The following is a 25,374-nucleotide window of genomic DNA, read 5'->3' on the forward strand; positions in this document are numbered from 1 at the left end:
CTGTGGGTATCACATTTCCTTCAGCAGGAGGCCCCTCCTCCTCAGGAAACCCCGGGGTCAGGAAACAGGGACTTCCTTTCTAGCCCGCCCCCTCCTCACAAAGGTGACTTTGGGTTGAGCTCCGAGTCACTGTTCCACCCCTCCCGGGAAGTCTTCCAGTTTTGCATGCCACCCCTTGGGGTGATCGGTGGAGAGCCTTGAATGAAAAAGAGCTGCTTCTCTTAGTGCCTTTGCTTGGGGCAGCAACCCCGGGAAGACCCCCTCTTCCCTCCTCCTGGCCGTGTCCGGAAGCCGCGTCTGGAAGGCGCTCAGCCTGCCCTGGCCCCGGGTGCTGCCATGCTCTCCTCCCTCAGCTCCTCTCTCACTACAGCTCAGCCTTGGAGCAGCAGCAGCTGTTGGGTCTCTGCCCTCATCTCCTTGGCCCCACCCCTGTGCCGCTGCCTCTCTGGGGCAAGGTTTCTATACATCCTGAGAACTTCCTCCCTTCAGCGCCTGCATTTCCTTGGGCAGGGAAGCCTGCTCAGCCTGGGTATGCTCAGCGCAGCACACGCTGGGGACTGAATGCACCAGGAGCCACCTGCAGCTAACAAAGGACAGGAGTTGGTGAATAAATATCTGATTTCTTCACCCTTCTTATTTTTTCTATAATTTTTTATTAATTAAAAAAAATTACAAGAAAGAAACACAAACATCCTTAATATATGCTCATTCCGTTATGCATATATAATCAGCAATTCACAATATCATCACATAGTTGCATATTCATCATCACGATCATTTCTTAGAACATTTGCATCAATTCAGAAAAAGAAATAAAAAGAAAACAGAAAAATAAAACAAAAACAGAAAAAGAAAAAAAAATTTTACATACCATACCCCTTACCCCTCCCTTTCATTGATCACTAGCATTTCAAACTGAATTTATTTTAACATTTGTTCCCCCTATTATTTATTTTTATTCCATATGTTCTACACGTCTGTTGACAAGGTAGATAAAAGGAGCATCAGACACAAGGTTTTCACAATCACACAGTTACATTGTGGAAGCTATATCATTATACAACCATCTTCAAGAAACATGGCTACTGGAACACAGCTCCACATCTCCAGGCAGTTCCCTCCAGCCTCTCCATTACACCTTGGATAACAAGGTGATATCTACTTAATGCCTAAGAATAACCTCCAGGATAACCTCTTGACTCTGTTTGGAATCTCACAGCCATTGACACTTTGTCTTATTTCACTCTTCCCCCTTTTGGTGGAGAAGGTTTTCTCAATCCGTTGATGCTGGGTCTCAGCTCATTCTAGGATTTCTGTTCCATGTTGCCAGGAAGGTCCACACCCCTGGGAGTCATGTCCCACGTAGACGGGGGAAGAGTAGTAAGTTTGCTTGTTGTATTGGCTAGAGAGAGAGACCACATCTGAGCAACAAAATAGGTTCTCTTGGGGGTAACTCTTAGGCCTAATTTAAGTAGGCCTGACCTATCCTTTGTGGGGTTAAGTTTCATGTGAACAAACCCCAAGACTGGGAGCTCAGCCTATAGCTTTGGTTGTCTGCACTGCTTGTGAGAATATCAATAATTCATGATTTCTGCACCTTTTGGGGGGGCGGGGTGTAACACTGGATGTGTGGGCTCCCAGGAGGACCAAGCCCCAGTTCTCCCAGCAGTAACCTCTTCAATACAATTGATTACCTTTTTTACCCTTCCCTGGCTCACTTCACTTTCTCCCTCACTTGCAAATCTTAGGATCACCTCCCAAATAAACTAGTTCTTGTCCAGGGTCTGATTTAGGGGGACACCAACTTAGGGGAGCAAGCACTCCTCTCAGCGAGCAGGGGAGCAGATGCACCCACCACGTGGCAAGCCTGTGGCCACGCAGATCCACTGGGATGCACGCTTCTTACTGCACTAACTGCAGCTGCTCAGAGGTTATTAGACCTTCTGTTTTGAATCTGCCTTCAATGCCCACAGAATATCGAATTGGGATCCTCAGTGGTACAAAATTGTTGCTTTTGAGCCTTAAGTGAACTGTTTTAAATGGCTAAGTCGAAAAACAAGGCTGACTCAGGGAGGGGGCAGAACTCCCTTTCTTCCAGTAGATAAAAAAATGGCTCCAAGGAGCGTTTCAAAAAGGAATCCAAATGGCCATCAACTGATGAATGGATAAACAGAATGTGGTATATGTCCATACAATGAAATATTAAACAGTCATAAAAAGAGGTGACGTTCTGATATATGCCACAGTGTAGATGAAACCTGAAAACAATTCCAGTCACAAAAGATCCCATACTGTATGATTACATTTATATGAAACATCCAGAATAGACAATCCATAGAGACCGAAAGCAGAGTAGTGGTTTCCAGGTGATGGGGAGAGGGGAGAGGGGAGAGTGGGAAGTGCTTTTGGAGTGATGAACATGTCTTGGAAGTAGATAGAGGTGAGGGTTACACAACACTGTGAATGAACTAAATGCCACTGAATGGTGCCCTTTAAAATAGCTAATGGGTTAATTTTCTGTTATGTGAATTTTTACCTTAGTTAAAAAAAAAAAAAAGTAAAAGAAAAGAAGGCATTTCCCAGTTAGAGACGCCCTTCTCTCCCTTTTCTGCAGGTAGAGATGATCTTCCAACTATTTAGCCACCTTAGCATGGACTGTCCCTGGAGCTGGAGAAGGTCCCGTGCAGGCCTGGAGTGGCAGGTGTTCTGTGGCTGGATCAGATGGGCAGCTGGCGTGGGGACGGTGCACTGCCGGCTCAGGACAGTGGATGGCTCCCTGGTAGGGAGGGATTTCAGGATCTCAATAGCAGGCCAGTCCTCCTGGGATGTACCAGCTGAATAATCAGGTTCCTCCTCCCAGCCCTGGGGTCCAAAACGAGGGCATGTCTACAGCCCAGCTGTGCCCAGGAAGGGGCAGGGCTGGCAGCAGTGACACCACCAGGGTCTCACCTGCTTGCCGCCTGGGCAGGACATCATAGAGACAGATGCTCTGGAACAGAGTGTTCACCCCACCCCACCCACCTCCCTATCCTGCAAGCTGGGGAAATTCGTATTTTGAAGCACAATGGAAGCACAATGCTTTCGGGCCTTGTAGGGTCTGGGACCAGCCACTTGGGCATCATCCGGGTGCTTGTCAGCAACACAGAAACTGGAGCCCAGCACAGCCCTACTCAATCAGCCTCCTCAGCTGATATCGCTATGCAGACTGAAATTTCAGCTCAGCTTTAGGAAACAATCCATTGGCACCTATTATTTTTTTTGTCCCCGATTCCTCGCAGTACTTTAAGTGCTGTGATTCAGAAAGAACATCACTTAGATCTCTCCAGAGCTACCCAGGGCTTCTCTGGGCAGAACCAAAAGCAGCCTATAGAAAGTCCACAGCTCCTTGAAAGTCTGTTGTTTCAGCTTCCAAATGCATGTGTATTTTGCACTCTATCCCGTACTATATTGATATTTGTCAACATAAAATTGTTTGCTATTTACCCTCAAAATCTTTGTGCGAACTCAAGATATTTATTTCCCCAACCCCATCTGGGCTCTGCATCCCCCAGTATCTTGTACACACCAGACTGAAATCAAGATGTTAGTGATTCAACAGAGAAAGCACTGGTCATTTCTGGCTCTAATTATTAGGGTAAATAGAAGGATGCAGAAATGAAATTACAGTACAAGACCTTTCTTCGAATTCTTAACACTGCACACTGACCACAGAGGAGAAGCAAACAACAACAAGAAGTCTTTAACTGAAGCAGGAGGGATTTAGGTTAGTGACGTAAAATATTTTTGGAGTCAGTGACTTTGGAGTCTTAGGTGGGGTTCCCTAGAAGCAGGCATCAGAGGCGTTTGAGGGTGTGTGTGTGATTTCTTGAGAGGGCCTCCTAGGAGAAGGGAGGGAGGGAAGAAGGATGGGGCTGGGAATTGAGCAAGAAAGTGACCTTAGGTAAAGTTTAACCTTGGCCTGATCCTTGGGGAGTGCTGGAACATGAGTCATCCCATGAAGTTGTCTCACCTTGTGGCATTCTGGGTCAGCCAGGTATTTATGAGCTGCTCCCAGAAGGCTTGGTGCAAGGTGATGCCTGAGCACAGTGATGCCTGGCTAGCCAGGGCACTTTCCTGGAGAAGGGGATCTTCTCCGTTAGCAGGAAAGGAATCTGGGTGGGCACCACCCGCACTCTTGATGGCCACCACAATTGTATCTAACCTTGACATTCCCATAATGCCCTTCATTCACGTGGAGTTCACACTCTGTTGAGTTGAAGCCCTTCAGTATACATTGATGTCATTTTTTTTTTTTTTAGACTATTGCTGGACATGACTGTTGTGGACAGCTGTAGGTTTCTGCTCTTGAAACCAAAATTCACAAAGGGGCCTGGTGGTCCCCACCCAATGCTTTGCTGACTGGTCACCTCATTCAAGTGAAGTTCCTGGGGTGGCTCCCTTCCTTCCCACTTTTGATTTCCATTGTGGGTCTGCCCTCACCACACCCTTCTGTCCAAGGGTGCTTTTACCTAAGCACAGAGTCCCAAGAAAATAACAAAGGGGCAGCCCTGGCCTTATCATTCTAGCTGATTATTTAAACAGCTGCCAGAGAGCTGCAGCTGCCTGGGTTAGAGTCCAGGGTGAGAGGGGCAGGAACCGACATTTAAGGAGAGCAGTTAACAGTAGTTACAGCGCAGGAAGGCACCCTTGAATGTCAAGTGGCTTTCAGCCATGGAAAGTACAGTCTTCTTGCAATCACCTCGTGTGACCTGGCATTAGGGAAGGTGGCCTACTTTCAGGCTATGCAAAATATGGAAATAGTTTAATTAGTGCATAAGCAAACCAGGGTTCTTAAGTCAAAGTCATGAGAGGCAGGCACCCTAAGCTCTTCTCTACCCCTTTCCCCTCTCTCTTCCTTCCCGCCCCATTTCCTCATTGCACCCTTTCCACTTTCTCCAGGCCGAGAATGTAGGGGCCATAACTGGCTGTTCCTTTCCCTTGAGCAGAACCTGAAATCGTCCAAGCAGGCCTCAGGAGTTCTGAGATAATTCCTGAGAATTTACAATAAAATTTACTCCTGGGCAACTATTTTATTTCTACTGTTCTGAGAACTCATTGTAAATAATAAACAGTACGAATGTAAGTACATAAATGCCCTTTCTGAGAAATAGCTTTTTTTGAAAATTTTTAAAAAAATCATAGTGAGTTCCAGGTTCTTTGCTCTGTTGACTGATAACACTTGACCATGGGGTTCTTTGGTACCATGGGGGTCTTTCCGAGAGCACTGCTTCAGAATGTGTTCTGGGGACCCTCAGATCTACTCCAGTTCCAGGTTGTGGTGCCCCAAGTCGGCTCCTAAACAGCTCTGTCCTCTATGGACATTAAAATCTACTTTTCTGAGCCACAGTCTCTTCGTCTGTGAATGGAAAGGTTTGGACAAGATACTCTATGAAGGCCTGAAAATATGATTAAGTATTGTTTTACTTGGTTCCTCATTCATAAAAATATAGTTATAATCATATTTGATCTTTCTTCGGGACATAAATGACCAAAAAGATGTAAGTGGGAATTGTTGGGTGGTACTTCTGGGAAAGTTCCTTTACAGCTGGAGTGGACCCTGCTTGTTTACCCCCATCCCTTCCTCCTGTTTCCTGTCTGGAACAGAGCTACAATGAGCAGAGCTCCAGCAGTGATTTTGAATGATGCGTCCATCTGAAGACTGCAAACCGTACACTAAGGACAGGAGGACAGAAATACAGAAAGAACCTACATCTCATACACCGGCAACTTCTTTAACTCTACAGACTAGATGTTGCAAAGTTGGGGTGCATTTGTCCATTATGAACACTATATATACAGCCAGATGCAGTGCCCAGAACACACAGAGAAAGTCTGAACACACTAGCATAGTACCTTTTGCAACTGCTTCCTTCCCACCGCCTTCAGACCACTGAATGGGTACATAGACATAGGACGCTGCTCGGAGATGGTTTGACAATCCTACTTCCAAAGCACACTGTGTCCTAGGAATCTGAGCAAAACATTATTTACCCAGTAATTCTGCTACTTCTACTTTTAACAAACATCAGGTACTTCTAAACATCTAGACAGACCAGATGTTTCAAATAAGGACTTAGCTTGGCCACTACACACAGAGCAGACCTGAAAAAACTGCACACATGTGCAGCCGTTAATCTGAAAGTGACTTCTAAACAAGAACATTCTAGTCTAGAACCCTCCCGTTTAGCCCTCCTCCACCAACCCTGGGGGCTACAATGCTCAAAATTTCAGCAATCTCTCCTAGGAATTTTAACCAAAGATGTACAAGATGTAATAGTTCACTAACAATACTTTTGTCATATACTGGCAACCTCTTTCACCTCTAGAACACCAGATGTAAGTTAAGACTTCTTCATCCATGATATACGCAGCAAAGTAAAACCAAATGCACAAACATAGGGACAATGGTTAATATTGCATCATTTTAAACACACCAGCATAGAGCCCTTTGCACTTCCTTTTCTCTCCCTCCCCAAACCAGTACGCAAAGTGTGTACTACTCAGAGAGGTGGTTTGGCCATTCCAAAAAACCCCACAATATTTCATATGAATGTTAACAAAAGAAGTAATTACAAAATGTGTTCTTTTACTACTGCTACTTTTAATATGTGTCAGGCACTTCAAAACATCCAGGAAGGGGTGTGCATACACATAAAGGACCCAGAAGGATGTTAAACTGTAAACTGCTTATGATTCTGTATGACTTTTGGTTTCTCTGCTTCTTGTGCTTTTCAGTTTTCTATATTGCACAATTAACTTAAAAGTTTTTTTAAAAAAAACAAATGTTATTTTAAAAACCTTCGAAAAAACCACCTGTGTCTCAGCTTATAACATGGAGCCTTCTATTAGCCTTATACAATCACCTGTGTACTTCTTTCATGAATTAGAGAAATGAGCTGCTACCTTGCATAAGTCACTCTAATTTTTAAAGTCTTTTATTAGCAGCCAAACTTACTCCTGAACTGGTACCAGAGAGCACCTGGCTTCTGATGGCCTCAAAACGAAAATTTCCAAACTTCCGAGTGCATCAGAGTCAACCAGGAGGGCTTGCTAAAGCCTGGGGCACTTGGGCCACTCCCAGAGTTTCTGATTAAGTGCCTCTGTGGTGGTCGGAGAATTTGTATTTCTTATAATTCCCAGGTGATGCCCATAATGCTCGTCTGATGACCATACCTGGAGATCCACTGCCCCAGAACCCCTTTAATTCAGGTGGAAAGCAGGGGCAAACAATACGAAAAATAACCTTTGCTTCTTGACAAAACGGTTTACCGCAGTCAGATGACAGGGTATAAGCAAAATGCTGCCTTACAAAACACATCTAGATTTTGCTTCCAAACTCATCTTGGAAAATTTCATTTAAAAGCATAAGAAATGATGGTTGCAGGGTTCTTTCTCTGAGAGCAAAGTGTTAAGAAGCTAGAATTGACAAGTTTTGCAGCCTGTGAGTAATTAGGCAGGAAATGGCTCTATGAAAGGCTGTGGGTCCACAAATCCTGTGGTGTCACCGTTTTCTGTTATCCCAAATTTCTGTCAGTCTCTGTTACAGTTTCAGATGCTCTCTTTAGTGATCTCAAGGTCCAGATGGAAATATTTTTTTCCTAAAGAAAGCCGAGGAAGTGCAACAACCAAACCAATTTAACCCAGTGTTTTGGAAATTCATCTTCTAATGTCCTCAGGCCTGAGGGAAAATAACTGCCGGATTCTCCTCAGGGCAGCTCTTTTGTCCCTCATTTCCTGAAGGGAGCAGTGTGTCTGAGAAGTTCTCCTCCTCCTTTTGCTCCAGTTTGCCCACGACAGCAGGGAAGCTGAGGGTACCGTGTACAGGGAACGACCCGGAAAGCTGGGGACGCTCAGAGCAGCTCATTTCCCTGCAGATAATTTCTTCAGCTCAGCGGTTATATCAGTGTTTTTCACAAGCACATTTCAGGGGTGGGGAGGGTGGAATTGTGACAAGGAAGTCCTGGGCCTTGTGGACAGGCCTCTAAGGAGAAGAAGGGCAAACACAGGCAGATTCAGGTCTCAGAGAATCCCCTGACCTCCTTCTATGGTCCCTTCAGCCTCCCCAGTAATCCTGCCTCAAGAGCAAGGTTCCCTCACTCCTAGGGAGATCTAATCCCCACCCCCCTCCCCAGATCTGAGGGCTGTGTGTTTCACTATTTGCTTCCACTTGTTAAATTTTCCTTTCTCTCTGGCCACTTGGCACAGACTAGGTGCTCAATATAAGATTATAGGACAAACAGGTGGAAAATGCACAATGCGTATGAATCAGTAACTACAGATGGGGATAAACTACTGGGGATAAGGGTGCCACCTCGTATCCCTTCTTTGCTTCTTTTGTTTTTCTTTCCTTCCTCTTTCCATCCATTCCTCCCCTTTCTTTCTTCCTTTCCTTATTCACTCAAAAGCCCAATGCCATGGGAGAGCAAAGTCAGTATTTTCTTGAGCTATTATTTACATACAGTGAAATGGGCAAATCCTAAGAGTAGGGCTTGACGGTGTTTGAACCGCCACCTGGATTAAGAGAAGAGCATTTATCACCCCAGAAAGTTCCCTTCTGCTCCTTCCCACTCATCCTCACCCACCCCCAAAGGAAACTGCTCTTCTGATTCTTATCAGAAGATTAGGCTTCCCTGTTCTTGGACTCCAGATAAGTATCTGGCTTCTCTCATTTAATATGGTATCTTTGGTGGCACATTTATTAATTTCCTTAATTGGTACATTTCCTGATCTCAAGTGCCCGTGCTGGGGTGTTCTGAGGCAGTGTTAGGGCTTTCTCCCCCAGCCTCAGCCACGAGGGCACGGCATGTCCAGGGCTGGGAAGACGGAAGGGCGTAGATGCAAAAAATTTGGTTAGGCCTCTCCCTTCGTCATTCCACATTTCCTGACCCTGACGTGCCCAGCATCTGAGCCTGCACCCTGCAATTCCCCGACGAAGGACATCTGCTGAGGCCCAGGGGGCAGGGCCTGGAGATGGGTGCTAGGTGTCCTTGCTGCCCAATGGAGGCCGGTCCCTCTTTATGGCTCTTCCTTGGCTCCTCAGGACCAGGGTCTCCAGACCTCCATTACTTCCCAATTCTAGGGACATCAACTCCTCCTTTCCTTCTTTCCCTTTCCCTAACATCCACAGACTCTGTGTTTCCCTCCCCTATCTTTTTCAAAGGCTAGGAATGGAATTGCTTTCTTCCAGCAACTTCTCTGTGGCCTGGACAACGTCTGGACAAGGGAACATGAAGACTATCTCTGATGGGGCAGGGAGAGCACAAATGCCTTTCATTGCCATCCTCTCTGCACTCTAGTACCCTAGTACAGGGAAGAGGATCCCAGTGCTCCACGTCAGCTGCCAGCTGCTCTCTGACCTCTCAGCAAAATCTCTGCTCCAGAGCAATCATTTACTTTGGTGTACTGTTAAAGTCACTCCCTTGCAAATGATTTTAATTCCTGCTTCTTCATACTCGTGTGACAATAAAACAAAACAAAAATAAACAGAGAGAAATACTAACTCGCCCAGCTTGCCTCTTAAAGGCAAAATCTGCCCAATCCACACCAGCACCAGAACCGCAGAATGCTTCTGGGGAAATGCACAACCATGCCGACCCGTCTTACGTACCCATCTCAAATGGACCTGTGAGCCTATGGTACTTCCCAAGAATGTTTGCTTTCCTAACTTCCTAAACAGTTCTTTCACAATTTCCCTCTCCTCACACTTCCCACACAAGCCTGGCCCTGAACACACAAACATCTCCACCCTTCTGCTGATAACCTGCCCCAGATTCCTGTGAGAAAAAGGAAGTAGCCAGGGAAAACTCCAACAGCTTTCTCCTCCCAAATCTGCAAGGCACCTGTGCTCACTCTCTTGGCTTTCCTTCCTGCAACTGAGGCAATCCCATGTGTTCTGGACCCTGGGCCTTCTCTCCTTTCCCAAGGACTTAACTCTTGGAATTATCTTCTCTTTCTCTTCTTCAACACTGATTCCTCCCTTTTTCCTGTCAGCACCCAAATATTATCTAGTTTCTTTAATCTTAAGAAAACCAAGTCCTGTCTGGACCACCTAGCTCCCTCCAGCTGTTGTTCAATTTCTCCACTCCCCTTTTTGGAAGAGTGGCCCATGAGGTCCCTGCTTGAACCCATTTAACCAGTCACCCTATTCACAGGCACCCCACACTCTGTGGAGACCGCTCCGGCCAAGGCCATCAATGACTTCAGGTCTCCAAATCCAACTGGCGCTCGTCTGGTCTTCTCTAATGTGACCTCTGAGCAGTACTGCACAGTTGACAACTTCCTTTTCTGGCCTTTGCTGACACTACTCTTTCTTGATGCCACCTGCCTCTGCCCTGTCCCCCTTCCCTGCCTCCTTAACTGGCATCACTATTCTTCTTGACCCTATAGATTGGAATCCCTTGGAGATGAGTACCAGGCCGTTCCTGTCTCCTTCACTCCTCTTAGATGATGTCATCCATTCTTATGGGGTTTGTGTGTGTGTGTGTGTGTGTGTGTGTGTGTGTGTGTGTGTGTGGTATGGGCAGTCTCCGGAAATCAAACCTGGGTCTCCAGCATGGAAGGGGAGAATTCTGCCACTTAGCCACCATTGTACCACCCCATTCCTATGGTTTTAAACACCAACTTTTTCTCTGTTTCTTGAACTATCCAAGTTCATCCCCTCTTTAGGGCTTTTGAACTATCTGGTTCTTCTGTCTGGAATATTGTTTCCCCTGGGTTCTAGTTTGCAAGCTGCTGGAATGCAATATACCAGAAATGGAATGGCTTTTTAAAAGAGGAATTTATTAAGTTGCAAGTATACAGCCCTAAGACTGTGAAAATTGTCCATATTATGGCAAGGCTATAAGAATCTAATCTAAGGCATCCAAGGAAAGAGACCTTGGTTCAAGAAGGCTGATGATGTTCAGGGTTTCTCTCTCATCTGTAAAGGGCCATGGCAATGTCTGCTAGCTTTCTCTTCAACGGCTTCCCCAGGGCTCTGTCCTTTCGGTTGGTTCTGGTGGGTCTGGTGCCTCTGGCAGCTCTGAAGCTTTTCCAAATGGCTCCCTCTTAAAGGGCTCCGGTAAGCAACCCCACCTTGAATGGGTGGAGACGCAACCCCACCTTGAATGGGTGGAGACACACCTCCATGGAAACCATTAATCAAAAGTTTGCACCCACAATTGGGTGGGTCACATCTCCATGGAAACAATAAAAATAACTCCCACCCAGCAATAGTGAATGAGGAGCAAAGAACTTGGCTTTTCTGGGGTATACACAGATGCAAACTGATACACCCTGGTATTTCTATTTACTCAGATCTTAAACCAAATGTCCCCTTCAAAACAAAGTCATCCCTCACAATCCAAAATAAAGCAAAGTGCTATCACTTGCTGTTAGTTTTTCCAGTTCATTTATTCCTTCATTTATTCTACATTCGTTGTCTCTTTCCCCTACTAGAATGTAAACCCAGGAGAGCATATATTCTTGTTCACTACGTGTATCAGTTATCTCATGCCATGATAAAGCTGTGTAACAAATAACTGCAAAGCATAAGTGTTGTGAACAGATAGCATCTATTTATCGTGCATTTGAATGTTACGATGTAGGCTATGCTCAGTGGTGCGGTTCTTCCAGTCTTGGTTGGGCCGTTGTCTGGCTGTCAGCTGGAGTAACAGGGATGACTAGGCTAGAATGAGCTTGCTCACCGGACAGGGGTAGAGGTGCAACAGTGAGAGCTAGCCCCAGTGAAGAAGCTTTTTATAAGTCTCTGCTTATGTCAAGCTTGCTGTTATCCCATCAGCCAAAGCAAGTCACAATGGCCAAGCCACAAATAGAGCGGGGCTGGGGGACTAGAAAGTTGCATAGCAAAGGACATGGGCATGGGGGTGAGGGGGATACTGAGGCCACTAATGTAATTGATCTACTACAATATGGTGTATCCAGCCCTTGCTACGCAGAAGGTACTAAATCTGCATTTTGTTTAATGAATGAATTAATGATTCTTTTACAAAGAACAAAACTGAAAACAATTTTTTGATAAAAGTACCATGGCAAAAATAGTTGCAATACCATTGTCTAAATGAAGAATTTTTAATCTGGGTGTCTTTGGAATGATTTCAGAGGATCAGGAAACCCCTAAAGTAATATGTAAAATAGTATGTAAAATTAAGAAAAGCCTCTCCTTCTGGACAGACTATGCCTATGTCTGTGATGTAGCCCAGGCCATACCTGCTCCCTTGGCTGAGTGCATTTATGCAGTACCCAAACCACATACCTGTATGCAGTAGCCCTGGGCATTCATGTCTTAGGATAACTCTGAGCCTTTTTCCTTTGCCTTGATTAAAAAAATAAATTTTAACTATAAAATATAACATATGTGCAAAGCAAAGAAAGAAAAAAGCAATAATTTTCAAAGCATACTTAAACAAGTAGCTACAGAACAGATCCCAGAGTTTGTCACAGGCTACTCTTCCATCATTTCAGATTTTTCCTTCTAGCTACCTCAAAACACTGGAGCTAGAAGTATTAATATAGTAATTTAGGAGCAATAGTCATTTGCTAAATCCTGTTCTCTCTGTTATACCTCCTCCTTCTCCTTTGATCTTTATTCCAATCTATAGCAGTCTTTGGGCAATGCCCATCCTGACTTTTTAATGTTGAGAAGGAGTGTTCACACTGAAGGATAGAGCGGTGTAATTAATTGATAGTCCTGGGGATGCTGGTCCCTCGGAGTTTCAGGATTCATATGACCTAGGAACCTTCCATGAATTATAGATTCCAGGAAGGCAAACCTAGTACATGAAATTTTTATAGAGTCTCAATTTGAGCTCTAGGTGTTCTTAGGGGTCAACAGGAGTGATAGTGTTTGGGTTTGGGAAACATGGCAGTCAGGACTATCTAACTGAAACTTGCTTAAGAGCAGCCTCCAGAATAGCCTCTTGACTACGTGATCTCTCAGCCACTGATGCCTTATCTTATTACACTTCTTTTACCTCTTTTGGTCTGGAAGGCATTGTCGATCCCACACTGCAAAGGCCAGACTCATCCTGGGTGTCATGTCCCACGTTGTCAGGGGGATTTTCACCCCTGAATGGCTTGTCCTATGTAGTGGGGGAGGGCAATGATTCTCCTTGCAGATTTGGACTGCCCTAATTTTGACTAGGGCTGTGTCTAGTTGTTTGGATCCCCCCATCCTTCCACTTTTAGTGGTGATTCTCACCAGTAGATGATTTCTTATCGCACCTATTAGAGTGAGATAGTTAAGACTACTCATTCAGCCTCCTGACATCTCCCGTGGTGGCTTCTTCTCAGTGTCTACCTGGAAATCTACCTGTATCTTATGTGGCATTTGGGAGAAATCATACTTTAAGCACTGGCCATAGATGAACTTACCACATCCTGAGGAAGCATCCCAGGCTCAATGCCAATCCTGAGTGAATTGCCAAGGCACACAGTATGCCAAGGTCACTGAAGGTGACGCTAATCAAATGTGGTAGCACATAGTGGCCTTCCAAACTGCTCCGTCTGTTCAAAATCATTTTTAACACATTCCCTAATCTCTGAAATAACTAATCCTTGTTTGGAAAGGGTTGTCCCATCCTAGGGAGGTGGTTTCTGACATGTTTCTATGAACATCATACAAGGTATCAAGAGACTCTCTTAATTTATAATAAATTTTTCCCTTCTATTCACTACTTTGAATCTGGTTATACTGAAAAATTCCACTGGACTGTTATAAAAAGAAAGATAGTGAAGTATATCAATAAATCCTGTTTGGCCATTGCAAAACTTCTAAAGCAATAGCAAACATGTAAAGAATGTATATAATAAGGTCTCTAAGAAGTTCTGAAAAGTTTATTGACTTTAGTAGATGGGAACATGGACCAGCACGTTGTGGCCTATTATCGATTGGCTGAAGGCATGAGAAGATAATTACGTTACGCACCATTACATTGTAAGGGCTCAAGCTCTGGGCAGGTCAGCCTCTGCCTGCTTTGCTAAACTAACAAATTGGGACAGGGACAAAGAGAAAGACTAATAGGGATACTGATTCTTTTCCATTTGGCTTTTTGGAATTCTAGGTACAGCATGGACATTTAACAAATATAAAACAGGAAAACAAAACATTAAAGACAACTACAAAAATGCTTTTGCTTTTAAGATTAATTACAACCAAGGTGACAAAGTCAAACAGTAGACTGGTTCATTCCCCATTATAATGATAAAAAGAGTCTTCTATTTTTCTCTTATTATCATCTTTAATGTTGGATCTCTAAATATATAGAGTTGCTCATTTTCACAGTCCTCAGAGATATTAATAATATATAATAAACATGTTTTTGACATATCCTATTAAGAAGTGCTTTTCAAGGCTTCAAGCGGAAAGAAATATGAACCATTATGATAGTTCAAAAATTAATGTTTCAGTGAACATAACTGCATTTCTGTCTTCATGTGATTCTTTAAATGATATGAAAATATCTTTTTTTCAAAATATTTTCTTAGTTTAAACCGAATTTTCTCCTTATTATAAGCAATCCACATTCACTGTAGAGAAACTAAGAAAGCAAAAAAAGTAATATCTCTGATAAATGTACCAGCTAAGTTGATAGGCTGATATCAATAGTATTACATACGTAGAGTCAACTTTCAGAGTGGAACATTTATTTTAAGTGGTTTTACTTCCCTGACTTCCTCATGACCCTAGCATAATTATGGCTATTGATTATTCAGAAAGAATCTGGAAAGGTACGAAAAATAACTACTTAAAATGCTAAATGGGGGAGCCATGATGAACTGAGGTCTCTAGGGTCAAGCGGTGGATAATACATTTATGGACACAGAGGGAAACTAAGGTGTCTTGAAGATACGACTTCAAAGATTTGGCAGCTCTATTAAAATTTCCAACACTTATCTGGGGATCATCAACCTAAATCCCTTTAGATTACTGCAAGTATCCAACAGCCTTGAATGCTTCATCTGGAATTCTAACGTTGCTGATCATGGTAAATTTCTTGATTATTGTACTAACATATCTACATGATAAAATTTCCCATTTTAACCACTTTCAAGGAAACAATTCTGTGGCAGTCATTACATGCATGTTGTTTTGCTACCATCATCATCATCCGTTACCAAACTTATCCATCATGCCAGTCTTTGTAATATGTTAGAGAATTGACTCTCAGAAAGTGATGTGGAGTCAGGGATGAAATTATCAGGTTTCTGCTTCACCGGAGATTCATGTTCACTTTTGAGAAGAGTCATAAATAGGGCAGAAAATATTGATAGACTCCATCCCAGTAAAAGCTTTATCTCTATTTCGTCTCTCCGGAATTACAGGTCATTATGAGCAATGGTCCATGCGACTGAGTCTTCAATAGAAATGTTTCATCTGATAGCTTTGCTATTTTATGTGACAATTTTTTCCAAGTGACATAAAATAATTAAAAGTTATCACAGAAAATCCATCTGCCCCGTTAATCTTGCCTCATCTAAACTCAGAAGCATCTTCATGAAACCTGTTTCTACGCCATACCATCTGCCACCAGAAACACGTTCTTTTAGATTAGGAGTTGGCAAAATGTTTTTGTGAAGGGCCTGAGAGCAAATATTTTTGGCTTTCTGGGCCATGCAGTCTCAGTCACAACTACTCAACTCTGCCTTCGTAGCACTAAAGCCGCCCTAGATGATTTGTAGATGAATGGGCTGTGGTGTGTTCCAACACAACTTTATTTACAAAAACTGGGGTGGCCTGTAGCTGCCATTTATAGACCCTTCTCTTAGAGACTTCCAAGAAAATAAGTCCGTCTTGGTGGCTTCTTATGGTAGGCAGAGAGTTAGAGAATACAAGTTTGGAAGAGGCAAAGGAAGGTAAAGTTTTTGAAACAAACAGCAGAAGTTATGTTTGTTTGGTCGAAAAACAGTGGTTCTGCAAACTTGTTTTTTTTGCATGAGCAGGCACCAGTGCGAACATATTTTTTAAGTCAAGGGAATTTGATTTTTTTTCTCAAACCAGTATTTATAGAAGATCTCAGTGTATCAAAGATATTAAAAAGGAGTTGCTGTAGTTGAAAGGGGTGGAGTGGGGCAGACTGCTCATCTTCTCTTTTGTTCTTTCAGCAAACCAGGGTTATCAGATTTAGCAAATAAAAACACAGGACAGTCTAGTTAAATTTTAATTTTAGATAAAATATACTTTTAAAGTATGAGCATGTCATATGCAATATTTAGGACATACTTAATAATAAGAAAACTTTATCTGAAATTCAAATTTTACTGGGTGTCCTATATTTAACTGATAATCCAAAGAACCTATGCTTCTTTGTTTATCCTCAGTTTCCTTGTGTAAAATGGGGGAAACGATAGTACTTACACAATAGGATTATTGAAAGGCTTAAAGAATTCAGTATTTGTAAAGCACACAGAACAGTTCCTGGCTCATGATGAGTGCTATATTATTAGCTGTTTATTATTAGTTATATCATTAACCAATTAACTATTATTACTAGCAGTGGTAGTTGTAATAATAGTCACTGACCTGTGTAATCATGTATATGACTTTAAAGATTATTTTTTTATTGGTTATTTCAGAAATTGAGATGTTATATTAAACAGTAGTTAAAAATGATTACATTGTAGTGACTTGAACTAATGATTCCTTTCATTCAATACACTGAAACGTTTCTTATTTTGCATATATTTTTAGTCTTTTTTTTTTTGATAACTGGAAGTCATTTGAAGTTTATTTATGTAGGTTTTGAGGTACAAGGCTTTGGGCAAAAGTAATACAATTCTTTTCCACAGATAATGTAATTTGGTTTACATCTTGAAATTCTGTTACTACAAATTCTCTTTTCTCTGTCTTCCACCTCTTCTTTTGGTCACTAGAATTAATGAGCTTGATAAATAGTGTTTTAAAAAGCTCTTTGGTAGTTTTCATTAGCCCAGCTAGACTATACAGATAATTTAAAAAATGCATCAATAATCAATGTAAAGTGACCTTGCACTGCATCTTGGAACTGGCTGAAATCCAAAGTTATTGAATATGTACTGGTGCTTTCTTTCACGTCAAGTTGACTTAGTAGCAAATCCCTTTTATTATTCCTTAAACTCTGTGAAGTTTAAATTATCTCCCAACTCCTGCAAAAATATAGTTCTACTATCTCTTGTTCAAAGATACTCATAAGTGAGACTTTTTTTCAAAATAACAGGGGAGTGAGGGGAGGTTAGTCAGGAGATAACTGCTGAAACTGAATGATCGTAGCTAAGCAATGGCCTCTTTGGGATTCTTTATAACATTCCACCTACATATGAATATGTTTAAAATTGTCCATATTGTGGGGGATTCCCAATTCTTCCCTCTCTCTCAATAATAGGGTTCCATACCTACCCACCCAACAAGGCACAGTATACATCCCCTTTCTGCTGATATCAGAGTCAGCCATAAGGTGACTTAAATGGAATTTAAGCCAACATAGGCCACGTCTAAGCAATGACTAAATGTGCTTGCATGGTTTGCCTTGGACTCATGCATTTCATTTCCTGCCGTGAGTTGAGTGTGCCCTGGTAGCTGCTACTCCCTCAGCCTGAGTTCCAGAATGAAAAATATACAGCAGACACAAACTTGACTCAGAGCTTGGGGTCCAGCCCAGCTAAGCCCAGCCTAGTTGAATAGTCAACTTGTTGATCTGTGATAGTACAATAAATATCTCTGGTTTTAAGCCCTGAGGTCTTGGAATTGTTTGTGATGGAACAGTATCCCTACAGAAACCTGCCTAATACACAGAGATAATTTTTTAAATAAAGGAAAGCACTGTTAAGGATCTGTTCTACATTAGTGCTGTGTGCTGCATAATTATCTAATTTAAGTAGTGTCATTCTAAGTTGTTCCACTGGTTTCCTATCTAGAGTTCAACAATATCCAGTTGACAAATTTTAGAGCCAGTGACTGATTCTACCACCAACTTCTATGGTGCTGCCCTATCCAACGTAGCTTACAGATGGGTGACATAGGACTTTCTTTGTTGTTAAGTTAAAACTGAGAGACTCATTCAAGCTCTGTTAAAGAGTGGAAAGAGGGTGGGCCACCATGGCTCAGCAGGCAAGAATGCTTGCCTGCCATGCCAGAGGACCTGGGTTTGATTCCCGGTGCCTGCCCATGTAAAAAGAAAAAAAAAAAGAGTGGCAAGAGCGCAGTGAGATTCTCACCAGAATTCAAGGGCAGGAACCACAGCCTAGCTGAACCTTGGGGGAGTAAGAATTGGAATCGGAATCAAGGTGAAGACAGACTTATTACATATGGCTGCAAAAGTTGAGGACTTAAGGTTAACCTTTTATGTCTTAGATATTGTACATTTTATATTTATTGCGACAATTCTTCTGGCAGGTGACAGTCAAGTGCCTTGTTCCATGCCATGAAATGTTCAAATAGATGAAAGTAAAGTGTTTTGAGGAAATGAAACCTTTTTCAAATTTGCACAAAGGGATCTTGTGGGTTTGTAGTGGTGTGACAACTTGATTTCTCTCCTGAGCACTTCTCTTTATCAAATGACTTTCTCAGGTTACTTAGAATGTTTGCTTTCTCCTAATTTCAACTTGCACTTGCTGCATTATCTTAGGACAGACTTAATGGACATTGAGAGGAGAGCCTTATGATTTCATTTAACCTTGCCCCAAAGACAGACCCAGGGGCAAGTGATTGCATAACGAATCATTTGAGAGGTGAATCCAAGAAAGCACAAGTGAGGAAGTGAGGCGGTGAAGCAGGGAACGGAGGAAAGACCATTTGAAGGGTGGGCTAATGAGCAGGTAGCTGCTGTAAGCACTGAGGGCTTGCTCCTCTGGGGACCCCTGGAATTACACTGAACATGTTTCAGATTTGTTCCCCCGAGGAATGAAGAAGCTGGGGTAGGTCTCTCCTGACGCTCATTTCTCACTGGTGGAGGGCTGCTTCTGGGGATCTTAAATCCCCAACTCCCTGGCAGGCTGAGCAAGCTTTCGGGGCTCTGGAGAAAGTCCTCAAGCAGTGGAAAAGAGAGAAAGCAGGTGTTCCAGGTGAGTGGCTGACTCACTGTTCCCACCACAGCTGTAGATGACTCATCCAGGCTGAGGAGCAATGGGGCTGGGCATACCAGCTGCCACGACCCTAAGTTATTTGATGGATATAACCAGGGAAAATATTCTTGTACCTATGATTTCAAAGGAGCAAATGTTTAGGCTTTATTTTCTACCACCTTCAAAGTACATTTCAAGCCCCAGGGGAAGGGAAAAAAAATCAGGAAGGTCAAAATTAAGGGCCAGATGTGGGGCCAGCATTGCACCCACCTGCCCTACAGTGGTCCCTCTGTCAGGTAGGAGCAAAGGAACGAATGACAGCTTTGTGTAGGGGGAGGCAGGGCCGGGAGCACCTCCACACCCAGGCAGCAGTCCCTCCTCCCTGATGGTAGGGCCCCGATTATGCTCTATTCTAATGAGGTATCTGGAATTTTCATCGTGTTCTCCCTCAGTTACAAGGCTCCTCAGCAGCTGCCAAGTTGCACTAATGTTTTCTTAAAACAAAGAGCCTTTTGGATGGATGAATATTCCCCTAAAACAACATTCAAACTATTTTCCACAGAAAAAAGTAATATATCCCCCCAAATAGAGAAAGGGACAAAGGTCTGTCTAGATTATTTTGTGACAGGATTGCCAAAAGGTAATTCTGATTGCATGCCTTATCTATGTCAAGCACCTGGGAAGGATAGAATTAAAACGCTACATGATGCTTGGTCAAAGAAATGGGTTCCACGGGGCACCGTCCCTGCCCTTCCTGAGTCTGCTGACCCGTGAAACATAGGCCTCATTCTCTCAGTGTCTAAGTGGGCAGCTGAAATGCTCGCAATTGAGCTGCTTTGGGTCAGGGTGGAGGCAACACCCCATGGTGGTGTGGGGGGTGGTAGGTTTTAAGGGGCCTCTGCAAGGCTGTGGAAAGGGTGTTTCCTCAAAAGGCTATGCATTCCAAGGTTCATGTAGGAACCGACTTTACTGGGGACATGGGACAGAAAACTTATTCACAGTAGCAAGTACTGAAGTGGGCATCTCTGGATTTTTAGCCTACCCTCACTATAAGGGATGGCAGATGGATCCATGATAGCCCAAATGGACTCATCAGGCTTCCTCCATCCTAGGCCAGTGTAGTAGGTTGAATTGTCTCTCAATATGATATGTGCAAGTAAGATGTAACCCTGATCCCTGTGAAAGTGAGCTTATTTAGAAAAAGGATCTTTAGGTAGTAATTAAGGGTCTCAAGATGAGATCATCCAGAATTCGAGTAGGCCCTGAATCCAATCACAGGTGTCCTTATTAGAGACAGAAAAGGCAGAGAAATAGGGAGAACACCATGTATGAATAAGCTTGGAGTGATGAGTCCAAAAGCCAAGGGACACCAAGGATTGCCTACAGGCACCAGAAGCTAGAAGAGAGGCATGGATTAAATTCTACCTCAGAGACTCCAGAAGGACCCAACTCTGTGAACAACTCGGTTTTGGTCTTCTGGCCCCCAAACCTGACAGAAGATGCATGTCTGTTGTTTTTAAGCTACCCAGTATGTACTAATTTGTTATGGTAGCCTTAGGAAACAAATACAGTCAGGTTCCCCAGTAGCAGACCCTGAGACAAGGATTTGTGCACAGTGAATTTTTAAGAAGGAAGTACACCCAGGAGGAACCATAAAGGAGTGAAGCCAGAAAGCATGACAGATGAGAAGAAGCCAAGCAACAATGTGGTTTCAGGTGAGGGCTCAGCCTTAGCCTGACCCTGCAGGAGAGTTCAGGAGCAAAAACCACACATAACTGGGAGTTTGTCCTCACCAGAGGGCAGAAAACTGGACTTAGTCTTTGGCTAATGATCACAGGGGCTGGAAGGGGAATGCATAAACTCCAAGGCATTTAGGGTTCTTGGGATGGGCAAATCAGCTATAATAGCCCAAAGGCAGGTCTCAAAATAGAGCCAAAGAAGCAAGCCATTTGAAATAAAGCACACTGTAGTCAAGGGGAAGTTCAGTGGGAGGGGGAGATGGGAAGCTACATCTGACTCTTGATATGATGAGAAAAGTTCAAAAGCACCTTCAGTGTCTTAAAAGTAGGTTGGTGCAAAGGTGATAGGCAGAGAGCAGAGCCGGTACCCTATGTGCAGGATCTCACTGAGGGACAATCGTCAGTATTCTGCTGGAAATAACCTATCAGAAGGGGCTGGAAGCTCAACTAGGTATTTTTCAACCACAGTTGATGCTGGCATCAAGAAAAAACAGTAGGATGGGGTGAATGGGGGCAAACTTCCAAATAATTCCATATGGAGGGAGTGTTCTGTGGAGTTGGGATTGCAATTAATTTCACAGAATCTGCATGTAAAAAAGGTAAATTACCCTGTAAGTGTGAGGAGTATTCTAGTTTCTGATCATTCTCTTTTGTCTAAGAGGAGACAGTAAGTATGTGGAGAAGAAGTAGATATTTTCTTGTACAGTCAACACAGGCAGTATCTATCACAACCAAGAGTAAACCGGGAACTTCAATCAGATATTATTGGGTCCAGTAGCCCATAGAGCCAGGGTAAATGCCGTAGCAATGAAAGAAGCCGATCATGGTGCTTAAATGAGAGAGCTTAACGTAGCACAGCCCAAGCAGCTCAGCATACCTCATCTCAGCACTTGCAGCTCAGCCCAGGCATTTGGAGATGCAGAAAGAAATCACCCCAGGGAAAGTTGTTGGAACCCAGAGGCCTGGAGAGAAGGCCAGCAGAGATCACCCTGTGCCTTCCCATGTAAGAAAGAACCTCAGTTGAAAGTTAGCTGCCTTTCCTCTGAAAAACTAATGAAATAAATCCCCTTTTATTAAAAGCCAAAAATAAAATAAAATAAAAAAGAAAGAAAGAAGCAGATCACAGGAATGGCAGTATTGGCAGAAGTATCCACTGAATGAAGGATGCTGTTTTGAAGATTGTATGATAGAGTTCTGGTCCTGATATAGAAGGGACAGTCCGAACTGAGTACTGTTGAAGGAGCAGAGTTACTGGAATAGATGAGGTATTATATAAAAATTGATTATACACATCCCTACCTTCTTTGATCTAGATTGTTATGGAAAAAGTCATTCATTCAATGTTTTGGAAACACAATTTGTTGTACTTTGGAGCACAAAGAATATTGCCCAAATCTCAACAGGTCTGAAAGGCCATCTTTTCCCATCCTCCTCTGACATCAGACTGGCCCCTGGAGATTCAGCTTGGTTAAAGATCTGGCATCCCAGAGCTGACCCTGGAGGGCAGAGTTCAAGGCCATAATACTGAATGTCTTATTCAGTAAGGGAAGGTGCTGAAGGAAGCTCATTTTGAGACTAAAGGTAGCAAAAAGTCCTACAGGCCAAGGATTTCTGTTGCATGGATCAGGGTTTATTTACTTGCATGTCGCATGGCCTCTGGCTCCTCGGGTCCTGTGAAGTCATTAATGATAAATACCACCTTTGGAAAAACTCGGCCAGTTATTTATGATCCCCATTTTGCTGATTTATACAGATGAACTCATATTATGTACTCTGATTTCTCCTCTGAACTTCTTGATGCTCAAAGAGCAGAGTATGAAGTGCATAGGGTCAGGAAAGGGGATTATTATTTAGGCCAGTAGGTTCTGTTCTCCCACTAATGGACTTCACCTCTGAGTTATGTGCCAGATTATAAAAATGGCCTCAATTCTTTCTTCCTTCCTGTATCTACCTTCTTTTTCAGAAACTCCTACTAAAAGCTAGAGCCTATGTCCCGAATCCTTGATTCTGGGCCTGATGTGTGCCTTTCTTTGGCCAACAGAATGCAGTGGAAGTGACACTGTGTCAATTCTGAGCTCAGGCTTCAAAAAGTCTTGCTTGTTTCTGTTCTCTCTCAGAACTGTATCGAGCTGCCATACAAACAAGCTCAGGTTATCCTGCTGGAGGATGATAAATACATGGTTCATTCACCACCATTGCTCCAGCCAACAGTGAGCCAGCCATGCGATCATGAGTGAGGTCACTTGGACCAGCCAGTTCCCAGATGATGTGACTTAGCTGCTAATCAGCACCCGTATACAGACATCTCCTTAAGTCTACCCAGCAGAGACCAGAACTGCTCAGCTGAGATAATCCTAAATTACCTACCCATAAAATTGAGAGCGAAAATAATTGCTATTTTAAGCTACTGAATTTTGGGATGCTTTGTTATGCATAATGAGTAACTGAAACAGTAAAGAAATAAAAGATTCCTGAGTAGTGTTTTTCTCTATCCATGGTGGTTTCTTGCAGTGTATACTGTTCTCCATCAACAGAGTTCACAGAAACTCTGACAAATCTTTCTTGACCCTCGGATGAAGAGAACAGTGGGATGGATCAGTGTCAGAATGGGGTGTGGAATTTCCCCAAAACGCCACTGGTAGGCTGGGGTGAAAAGGGCAATAAGGAAATAGGTCCAGGTGGAGGAAGCTGCAGATATTTCATTAACAGAGGAAACTAATTACTAGCTCAGGTCAAACCAAACCAGAAGTCAAGGAATGAGATGTAGTGAAGGACATGTGAAGGTATAGGCCTAAAGAGGACTTCTTACTGGCCAGATGATGCTCGAGGAATGCCTTTTTGGCACTCCCAAGCACTGTCACCTACAGCTATGCATACTTCTCCCTTTAAATTGCATCCAACTGATTGTTTCTTTAGTCTGTGGCTTGGCAGTAATTCTTTCAATTCTCTCTTCTAAGCCCACATATTGATATCTGCCTGTGTGTCGATGAATGTTTTGGAAGCTTGGCTGTATTCACGTGCTCTGCACAGGAACTTTCCAAGACGCTTCTCAGTTATAACGTTGAAACCAGTCAATGAAGTCTGTCAGCATGGTGGCAGGATCAGCAGAAGGCACAGGCATTAGTCTCCCCAATGACACCCCAAACATAGACATGTGCTACCAACTAGTTGGGGAGAAAAGCTGAATTCGAAGCATTTCTGCCTAAGTACACAGATACTGCCCAAGGGAGGTATTTTTAAGATCCACTCACTATTTTGGGGTTGGGGCTCTGTCTTTATTTTAAGAATAATTTACTAAATTATTTAAAACTCACCCTGGGCGGTGCAATGGTGGGTCAGTGGTGGAGTTCTTGCCGGTCATGCCAGAGACTCGGGTTTGATTCCCGGTTCCTGCCCATGCAAAAAAAATCCAAACAAAAAATAAACAAAAGTTTACCCTATTGAGCAAAGCCCTCTTGGGGCTCTCTAATTCCTCTTCGGGGTCCCACCCCTGGTTCCAGGTCCTCCCACTGCTCCAACTCTCCAGTCAGGAAAGAAATTGTTTGCAACATGAGTCCATACCCTGTATGTTATCTGTCCTAGCATGCCCAAGACAAATTGCTAAAAAGCGTCACGTCAAGGTCTAGGGCCTCAATTTCCTTTTGTACAAGGGTTACTAATAAAGATCCTACCCAGGTCAAAAGACACTTCGGGGAATTAAGTGAAAGGGTGAGAAAACAAACAGAAAAGCCCAAAGTGCTGCGAAAATGTGAGGCTTCATGGGATTTGCTTCCCAAAGGTGTCCTCCTTCAGGGAAGGCAATTTTTCCCTCCCAAAAATGATTGGCTAAGAGCAGAATTTCGAGAGCCTGGAAATAGGGTGGCCCCAGCAATTCTTGAGTTTGTAGCATTTACCTGAATTTACCTGTTTCACCTTTGCACACAGCTGGGTCTCTTCCCTTTGTGACTTAGAAGTCCACCAGGTGCCTGGTTAGCTTTAGGTTATGTCACAACAACATCTGTGCCAGCGTGCATAGGTTTTTTTCTACAACAAAAGGCTTGCCATCTGACTTCATTTCAGTCTGACAAACACTTATGGAGCACATACCTGTGCCAGGTATTGTTCAGAGCTATTTGGGCTTGAAAGTCCTTTCTGGCTCGATTGAAGCCTCTAATGAGTCTATTGGAGTGAAAACAATCCAGATATTGTCTGAACTGCCTGTAAACAAGAGAAGAAGAGACTTAGTAGAAGACAAGCACAGGTCAAGGTGTAGGGGTGTTCCTCTTTTTTGAGAGCAGCTGATAATCCCTGCTACTGTCCCCTAAAGGTGCCCATGGCTTCTCAATTATAGCATTACCCATCCAGGTCTTAGTAGGTTCTCGTCTTGGTGTGGCTTTGATAGGAAATTTAGGAGAGTGCCCCTGACCACTGGAGAAATAAGAATTGTTCCTTTGAGGCTTTGCTAGATCGTTTCATAGCCATTGTTCAAACATTCCACATAAGTCCATTTGCTTAAGAGAAGTCTTATTTATAGTGACCTTAACGGCTGAAAAAACAGAAACTTCTTGTTCAGCTTGGAAGC

The 25,374-nt window shown here is 43.3% G+C and overlaps 1 long non-coding RNA gene across 2 annotated transcripts; it reads right to left on the reverse strand.

Moving 5' to 3' along the window:
* Positions 1-1,353: 1,353 nt before the first annotated feature.
* On the reverse strand, positions 1,354-24,802 carry LOC143684336 (uncharacterized). 2 transcript variants are annotated; one of them, XR_013175995.1, is made up of 3 exons: positions 24,707-24,802; positions 24,128-24,203; positions 1,354-1,402 (listed from the first exon to the last, which is right to left on the reverse strand). It is a non-coding gene; the product is annotated as an uncharacterized LOC143684336 (long non-coding RNA). The 2 variants fall into 2 exon arrangements; XR_013175994.1 differs by lacking the exon at positions 1,354-1,402 and adding an exon at positions 13,010-13,118.
* Between the last annotated feature and the right edge of the window lie 572 nt (positions 24,803-25,374).

Source organism: Tamandua tetradactyla, chromosome 1 (genome assembly GCF_023851605.1).
Source record: "Tamandua tetradactyla isolate mTamTet1 chromosome 1, mTamTet1.pri, whole genome shotgun sequence".
Taxonomy (NCBI): domain Eukaryota; kingdom Metazoa; phylum Chordata; class Mammalia; order Pilosa; family Myrmecophagidae; genus Tamandua; species Tamandua tetradactyla.